Source organism: Mus caroli, chromosome 18 (genome assembly GCF_900094665.2).
Source record: "Mus caroli chromosome 18, CAROLI_EIJ_v1.1, whole genome shotgun sequence".
Taxonomy (NCBI): Eukaryota; Metazoa; Chordata; class Mammalia; order Rodentia; family Muridae; genus Mus; species Mus caroli.
This window is the reverse complement of record NC_034587.1, coordinates 4,640,086-4,649,283: the sequence shown is the minus strand read 5'-3', so window position 1 is coordinate 4,649,283 and position 9,198 is coordinate 4,640,086. Positions and strand designations below refer to the sequence as shown.

The window sequence follows — 9,198 nt, the reverse complement described above, 5'->3', positions numbered from 1 at the left end:
CCCCTAGTGGGAGCACAGGCCAGTACCACACTTTGGTCCCAGGTGGCATCACCAGCTGCTCTCATAAGTTTGTTCCTCACCTGGAGTCTCCAGCTCTGCCTCTGTCCATGATGTCCACATTCTTTTGTTTCTTTTTCTCTTCCATTTCTCTACCATTTACTTGCTCCTCTTAGTGGAGCCTGGGGTTATCCCAGGAGTGGTCAGGAGTGCTATGACTTGTTGGTGCATTGTAGACCAGGCAAGATTAAATAACTTGGGTCTTGTCTGCTCCCACTGGCCTGTGCAGTAGTAGCCAGTGGTGATCTCATATGAGCTCCCTATTCAGGCAGGCCCCATGGTACCTGTCTGGTGGTCATCTTGGGTTCACTCTTTGCCTGCTGAGTGCCCATATGAACTTCATCTGTTTTGGGCTCCTTTCCAAACAGGGTTTGGGCTCACTCCATGCTCTGGTAGACCAACAGTTCCGTGCAGTGGTGTACAATGGTCATCTCAGGCTCTCTCTCTCTCTTTTTCCCCCTCAGGGAATATTGGGTAACTAATCACTCAGGTGTTCACAGGTCAGAACACTGAGCATAGACACCTAGTGATGCACAGACAGCAGCCACACCTGCATTGCCTCTAGGGGCAGGATGCAGTTAGTACTTTTTTTTTTAAACATAAAGATAATGGCAGTAAACTTTATATGCCCCAGTACAGGGGAATGCCAGGGCCAAGGGGTGGGGGTGGGTGGGTGGGGGACTGGGGGGGGAGTGTATTGGGGACTTTTTGGATAGCATTGGAAATGTAATTGAGGAAAATACCTAATTAAAAAAAAAAAAGATAATGGCAGTAGTTTTCAGATGGGCCAGCTCAAGGTTCCACAGAAGGATATAAGGAACAGTGATGACAATGGTCCCTAGAAACTAACCTCATGAATTTTTTCCTAGGGGAGCATTGCAGAGTATGATTGCCTTTACTCCAATAACTTTTCCAACTTTACAGGTATATATACTTACATATACATATATATACATATACATATACACATATATATACATATACATACACATACACACACACACATACACACACACACACACACACACATATATATATATATGTATATATATAGTGTGTGTGTAGGTGTAAGTGTATGTATATGCATATATGTATACTCTTGCATCTTACACATCTAATTAGGTTGGATTCTATGTAAAATGGGCTCCTAAGAAATGCATGGTCTTTTTCAAGAAGTGTTCACCCTGAGGTGGGGTTTTGGTCCACTTCTACAGAGTATGTTCTTGTGCTGAAAGAAGGTTCAATTCCTGACACCCACATGGCTAATCACAACTACCTATAACTCCAGTTCCAGGGCATCCAACATCCTTTTCTGGCTTCCTTGGGATCCAGGCACATATGTGGTGCACGGATATACTTGCAAGCAAAACTCTCATACATGTAAAATAAATATTTTTTTACTTAAAGAATGGCTTCTTGTTTTCTTGCTTGCTGTCATTAAATTCTGAATGCATAATATCTCATGGCCTCATCTAAACCCTTCTCTTTAGAGAACACAAAACAAAGATTGCTGCAGGTGAAGACACAAGAAGCCACTCCGTTCTCTGGCCTTATCAAATGCTTCATCGTGCAGTACTACTCTCTAGCTTCCTTCTTGTTACAGCAAGGTATGCTTTAGACTATAATGTCTTTTTTCTGTTTTAGCTTCTTTAAATTTTCTGTGAAATTGATGTTTCATTTTGGCTAGTAGTTAAGGAATGTTCATCACATAAAGAACATCTCTATTGATGGCTTAATGAAAAATTAAAATCAGAGGATGTCACTAGTAAAACAAAGTTCTAGATAAACAAGGATCATCTAGATCTAGACACTCTGGTCCTTTCCCTCTGACTCTACAAGGGGCAGTTTCAATTTGAGAAAGAAAAGAGCTTTCACACCCAATACATTCATTATTAGTTTCTTTCTACATCTGTGCTGATATAGCCAAGGTATGTGAAGGTTCATCTCTGTTGAGTTAGGGACTATAATTAATAAAAGCAATGATTTATTTTCATTTACCCTATCATTGCAAAACTTTAAAACTGGGATGAAGAAATACATTCATATTTCCATATTGCCCATAATGACTGACTCTTGTTCAGTTCAGTCTTTTCTCTAGATAAGAAAGATTATCAGTTTGTCTGACTACATTTTTAGGTCATGCCAACTTCTAAATTTTACCCATTCTGACCATGAGACAGTCATCAGATGTCTATTTTACTGTTAAATGGTAAGTGATCACTAATAGCAATTATCCATGTTCCTCTAAGATATGGTTAAAAAGAAGAGTCCACAAGTGGTACTGGGTTAGAGCTCTGAACTATCAACAAACACTGAAGCAAAAATGTTTTAGTTGTAGTAGCATAGTAAGTTAATATAATTAATACAGGGAATATTTGGTTCCCTTTGGGATTCTTAGCATTATTAGTAAAATATTTAAGAGTAGAAATGTAAGAATAAATTTGTTAGAGTTTAAAAGAAAGATTCCAGGTCACAAGCTGTAAAACAGCAGATACCCAGGGTACATAAAGGAGGAGAAGAAGGAAAAGGGCATGCCATTTAAACTGGAGGTCGGACACATGGTGAACAAGAAGCCATATGGCCTGGAGGCAGGTTTTAGAGAAAGACTAAGGAAGTCCAAAATGCTGGTAGTGGGGGAGGGGAGCCCAATATATTTAAGAAAACATGCTTTTTAAAGAGTTAGGAAAGGGAAAAGGGAGGTTTCGCTCTCTTGAATAATTCAGGAAAGCCTAGAAACTACCGTACTGGGTGTGGTGTGTGTGTGTGTGTGTGTGTGTGTGTGTGTGTGTGTGTGTATGTGTGTGTGCAGGGGCTATGTCCTGGGAGGGAGAAGTTCAGTATCTCATTAAAGGACTAGTTATTCCAATTCTGTCTTTAGCATGGATAAAGGGGAGCCCAGATTCCTAGGGATAGTCATTTAACCAATTGACCCAGTCCAATTGTAATGTGACGTCTCCACCAAAGCCAGCGATTTTATTCTCTTGACCAGGAATCTTTTCTACTCTAACATAGTCCATAACCATAAAAATGGTTCGTAGAAAAGACCATTATCAAAGTGGAACCCTAGGCTTTGGCTTTATGGTATGTGTGTGGGTGAAATGGAAACTTGAGGGTTCTTTTGAAAGTCAATTGTGTTGGATGGTGTTTTGCTGGGGCAAACATGTAAAGAAGTGTTTTCCTGAGGTGGACACATGTTAAAGGCTAAGGCAGACTCATGAAGGAATGTTTTGCTGAAGCAGACACAGATGAAAGGATGTTCTGTGGAAGCAAGCATGTGACAGGACATATGATGAAGAATTCTTTGCTAACGACACACATGTATTGGTCCCCCTTAGTTAAGCTCCATATGTCAGGACTGCATAGAGAGAAAAACACAAAAAAACTTTCTTGCCACTTCTGTGGACTTGGGCTGATTGACAGAGTGATGTCAGCTGCAATAGATTCATGTGCTGAGGCAAGACATATGCTGAGGCAAGACCCATGAAGGACATGTAGTGTATGAAAGGAGTATTAAAAAGGACTCAATATACAGTGATAGAGAAGGAGTTAGGCTTGCTGGTACAGCTAACTGTGTAATGCTTTTGGGTCTAGTGTTTTTGCTGATCTTGGCTTGCTGAGAGAGGCACAGCCAAGAACTGTTACTGGCATCCTTCCAGGTCCCTCCTGCTGACTTGTGCAGAGGCGGAGGCCTGGCTGTCTCTTCTAGGTAGTGCCTCTCTTGCTGATTCATGTTTGCTATCCTGATTCTACTGAACTGGACTGCTGACATATCCATAAAGTGTTAGCAAGTGAGTCAAGCTGCTGTTGCTGACTCCAATGAACTTAACTGCCAATTTCCAGACAATGTAGATGGGAGTTTCTCCAAAGAACCCTTTCTAAACAGGTTCACTTCCCCCATATTCTTTCTTTTCCATGACCTCTCATGGGTAGTGGGCTAAAAGGGATGTTAAAGCATTTAAGAACCATCATTAAAAATAAGGCTTGAAAAAATTAAAGTTGCATGTGGGGCATTAAATTTTATTGAATAAAGGCAAACTCCAACACATTGCTGAGGGGTGAGTGGACAGGCCACTCACCAGCTTCACCAAATCCTATGTCTGGAAAGGAATAACTAATACTCAGATCTTGTGACGTTGACTTGCCCCAGAAAATATTTATTCTTCATTGTGTTTAGGGACATTCACAATGACCATTTTGGAAAGATAGTATTTTAAGTAGGGTTTTTAGAGTACCTTATTCCACTCAGTTTTGCAACTGGAGTAGTTTTATGACTTACATTTTAGAAGGTTAAACCACCCAAGAGTACCAGTTGCTGGAACATAATTAAGAGTGTAAATGTCTTTGAATATGTTTTTATTAAGTATATACATAGTGATAGAATTTTAATGTCTTAACTCCATAAAGCATATTTTTAAAATTGGAAATATTTAGTGATTGCTTAATGGTGAAACTGATAGGTTCGAAAATTGATATAACTGAGCACTTTATAAAGTTCAAATGGCTCTTTCACTTGTTTTCACAAGAACTTATTAGCAATTAAATAAGCTATTAACAAACCAAAACACAAAATTAGAAAATCCTAAAACCCAGGAAAATAAACAATACCCTTCAAAAAAAATCAAATTGCATAAATGTTAACATCAGAAAAACAACAGTCAACTATTTTCAAACACTGCTCTATTCAGGTACTAATGAAGTTCTATTTCAAATTAAAATTAGATGCAATTGCATCTTTCTATTATACAGAGAAATCTCCTTTGAAAGAAAGCTAAATCCATTTCTCCAGAAAACACAGGTGAGGGGTTTTGCTTCTGCTAATCCTCCTCTGGTGAGAGCTTCCCAGTGGCTTGGGATGCTACCAAACGGTACATAGCTATTTTATGATCTATCAGGTTCTTAGCCTCCTCTGGTGAGAGCTTCCCAGTGGCTTGGGATGTTACCAAACGGCACATAGCTATTTTATGTTAGCAAATGGCACATAGCTATTTTATGTTAGCAAGTAGCACATAGCTATTTTATGATCTATCAGGTTCTTAGTTACCTTGTGAGGTTCTTTAACCAAAGCACCTATCATAGATAAGTTCAGAAAGGAGACATTTATCTGGGCTCACAGTTTTGGAGAATTTGGTCCCTCACAGTGGAGAGAATATTATGGAGACACTCCATTCGCATCATGGTGGGCCAGGAGGCAGAGAATAGAAAATCCCAGTATTGGGATAGCTATCTCTTTCCCTCTTGCTATTCCTTTGGTCTGCCAGATCATGGTATTAGGATAACTATGTGAAAGATAAGACTTCCACTTCAGCTAATTTTCTGAAAACACCTGCATAGATATATCCAGAGGTGCCTCTCAGTCTTCTATGTGATTCCAAATATAGGGAAGTTGGCTATGAAGATCAGCCATTGCAGTAACAAGCATACAGAGACCTTGGGTGGGGTGTGAGAGAGGCAGTCTTGCACACTTTTACAACAATGTTCAGACTGGAAATTGCACAGTTGACCAGCGCTGAGGCCTCTCCACTTACTGTTTATTTAGTTTAGATGGAGTCTCACTATATCACCCCAGACAGGCTGGAACTCTGTAGACTAGAGATAAGATTGATCCACACAGTTTGCCTCTGCCTACTAAGTGCTGAGATTAAATACATGTGTCACTATGCCTGGTAACTTATTCTTTTTTTTAGAAGCACCTAGTACTTTTTTTATAGTGTTTTCTTTGGTGCCAACTGCTCCTGGAAAAAAAAAAATGGGTCCTGAAGACCCTTCCAAGGAAGCTACAGTCCCAAGTTATAAAAACTGGAGAAAACTGTAATGGAGAACATAAGTGTTCCATTAATATTTGTCAAAGACATGAAGCATTTAAATGAATTATGTGAAAACAGCATGCTGTGTGCCACTTAGCACATTCTATTATTTCACAGATTAACACAATTTAATGCTAGAAAAGTGAAAATCTCCATCAGAACTGCTAACAGCATGGGGCATGAAGGCTATAGACAAGTGTAGCTAGAAGTTAGAAACCCACTGAGAAGATCTGCATTTAGTAAACAAAGATTTGAGAGATGGGTGTCCCTGTATTGCTGTTGACTAAGACATAGAAGTGCCTGTTTTTTCCCCTTAGGATCACAGATGCACATTTTCATACCATACATATTTCACTCTTGTTCTTCAGGAAGAGTGACACTTTCAGCATTTCCTCAATCAGCATCTAAAGGTGAAGGTCTCACAGATGGCTCTAAATATGACTCATTCCGCAGACTTATTAGAAAGTATATCATTAATAGGACTGTGGGTGTCAATGCAACCACTATAAGCATCCATGATTTGCCAATGATACCCCAGACTCAAATAGTATGTAAACTCAGATTGTTTGTTGGTATTAGGAACCAGTGTGGTAGATCATCTCTGAACCCAGTGACATCATACATAGGAGACAGGGACCCATACATCTGTTGCCATGGCAACCGTCGTACATTCCCAGAATCCACTTGGCTCACCTCCCACCTTTTCCTGGAAGTGGTAACATCACAACCCAAATAACTCTAAGAGGTCATCCAGGACAAACTGGAAAAACCATTTCAATTTTTAGAACACCTCACAAAGGCTTTATTGCAATACACTAATCTGGACCATGAAAACCCAGAAGGTAAACAACTTCTGGTGGCCTACTTTTTCCCCAGAGCTACGCCAACATAAATGCTAAACTTAGGCAGGTGAAGAAGGAGCCCTTAACTCCACAGGCAGAAGTTTTGGTGCTGACATTCAATGTGTACCATGGAGAGATGAGAAAGTCCACAAACAAAAATATCATATGCTGGCAAAGGCTGTCTGACCAGCCCCAGCAACTGCCCAAGACTCCTGGTCTTCTAAGAGACCTCCAGGCTCCTGCTATAGATGTGGTCAACAAAGTCACTGGGCAAGGGCTTGCCCTAACCCCCACAAGCCAAAGGGGCCATGTCCTGGGTGCTGTCAGGAAAGACACTGAGCTGTCGATTGCCCTCACATCACACAGGACAGATGGACATCATTCAGAGGTAACTCTCCAGCTGATATCCTAGACTTAGCTATGGATGACTGAAGAGACCCAAGCTCCCTTGACCCAACCACAGCCATCACTAGCAGGGAGCCCTGGGTAGGCTTCATGATATGTGGATGGCTCATCTCCTTCCTTTTGAACACTGGGGCCACTTACTCAGTCCTGACAGAATTTGGGGGACCCACTTCCCCCTCTCACTTTTCTACCATGGGGATAGGAGTACAACCTTACCTTCCTCACCAGACCCCACCACTTAGTTGCATTTTTAGGGGTGTACCTCTCACCCATTCCTTTTTTGTAGTACTGACATGTCCTACCCCTTTATTGGGAAGGGGTCTTCTATGCATGGAGTAAACCCTGAGGTACAAACCCACCAAGAATACTCTAGGGGCAACATGTATCCTGCAACAGTAGAGGTTAGAGTGTGGTTGCAGAGGTGGGAATAGGCTGAGGGTAGCTTCTTTCTTTCTTTCTTTTTTTTTTTTTTGATTTTTTGATTTTTTTTCAAGACAGGGTTTCTCTGTGTAGCCCAGGCTGGCCTTGAACTCAGAAATTCGCCTGCCTCTACCTCCCAAGTGCTGGGATTAAAGGTGTGCGCCACCACGCCCGGCAGTACCTTATTTCTAATGAATAGTTCCAGTAACCAACAAATCTGTGTTAAGTCAGGAGAAGAGTCAAGAACCTGCAACTGTGAACTTAATGACAAGTTTTTTGTATTGCCCCCTAGGAGTATGCAGACAGTAAGGGGGATAGTGGCTGGTGCAGCAAAGCATAAGCAACAAACAAGCAGAATCAGGACCACTGGAGTGGCAGTTTAAGCTGGTTGACATGGTGTGGGGTCCATCATTCCTGTAGCTGTTTGCCTGGAAGTCAACACCACAGGGACCTCAATTGTTAGATATTCTCCCCAGGGGTCCTTTAGTAAATACCTGATTATGCTATTTCTCTGGGCCTAGAGAAAAACCTGCCCCGGGGAATTCCTTTCTATTAACCTTTTCATACTACAACCCACCTACTTCCTAGGCCATTGTGTATTCCTGTATTTGGGTGTGACTCAGCTATTGTCCTAAGTAATCACTATGCAGACTAGCCCTGAGCTTTTCTAGCTCTGTTCAAGTAAATTGTAATGCCTAATTAGTTTCACTGTCTCTACTAGAAGTGAAATCGAATGTTACCGAATAGGTAACATTCTTACTGAATTCCAAGCTCAGGGTGGGCTCAAGGATTATCTTGGACATTGGTAAAGGCCAGGGAGTAAAATTCAACCTGATTTAAGTATTTGTAAAACATTACTTGGAATCACCTATAATACAAGAAAGCACACAGATCCATACACCAGACTAACACGGGGACAAGATTTGAGTATACGGGCTATGGGAATGCCAAGGTTCCAGGAGGCTAAGTTTCCGTGAAACTCTTTACCTCATGACTGCTTCCAGGCTTTTAGGCCTACCAAGCAGACTTCACTGGAGTGGATGTAGCAGTTGATGCCTATTTTGTAACTGATTATATGACCTCCTTTATTGACCAAATCAAGAACCAACTAGAGAACCACACTTTAGTATCAGCACCTCTCCCTACATAGGCTAACAAGGTTTTCCCCATTTAATATGATATTTGATATTTGCTTGGTATTTTTATTATGTTTTGTTTATTATGTTTATTATGTTTTATTATGTTTTAACTTTTATTATGTTTTGGTATGCACCTTGTATCCCTGATCTAAGACGTTTAACATAAAGGGGTATTGGATTTTGTCAAAGGCTTTTCCAGCATCTAATGAAATGATCATGTGATTTTTTTTTCAGTTTGTTTATATGGTGAATTACACTGATAGATTTTCATATATTGAACTATCCTTGTATCCCTGTGATGAAGCCAATTAATTATGATGGATGATGTCTTTGAAGTGTTCTTGATTCAGTTTGTAAGTGCTTTATTGAGTACTTTTACATCAATCTTCATAAAGTATATTGATCTCACATTCTCTTTCTTTATTGAGTTTTTGTGTGGTTTCAGTATGAAGGTGACTGTCTTAGTCAGGGTTTCTATTCCTGCACAAACATCATGACCAAGAAGCAGTTGAGGAGGAAAGGGTTTATTCA

At 40.5% G+C, this 9,198-nt stretch overlaps 1 pseudogene; it reads right to left on the bottom strand.

Annotated features, from left to right (window-relative positions):
* Positions 1 to 530: 530 nt before the first annotated feature.
* Positions 531 to 624, bottom strand: LOC115029924 (annotated as a pseudogene).
* Positions 625 to 9,198: the final 8,574 nt, after the last annotated feature.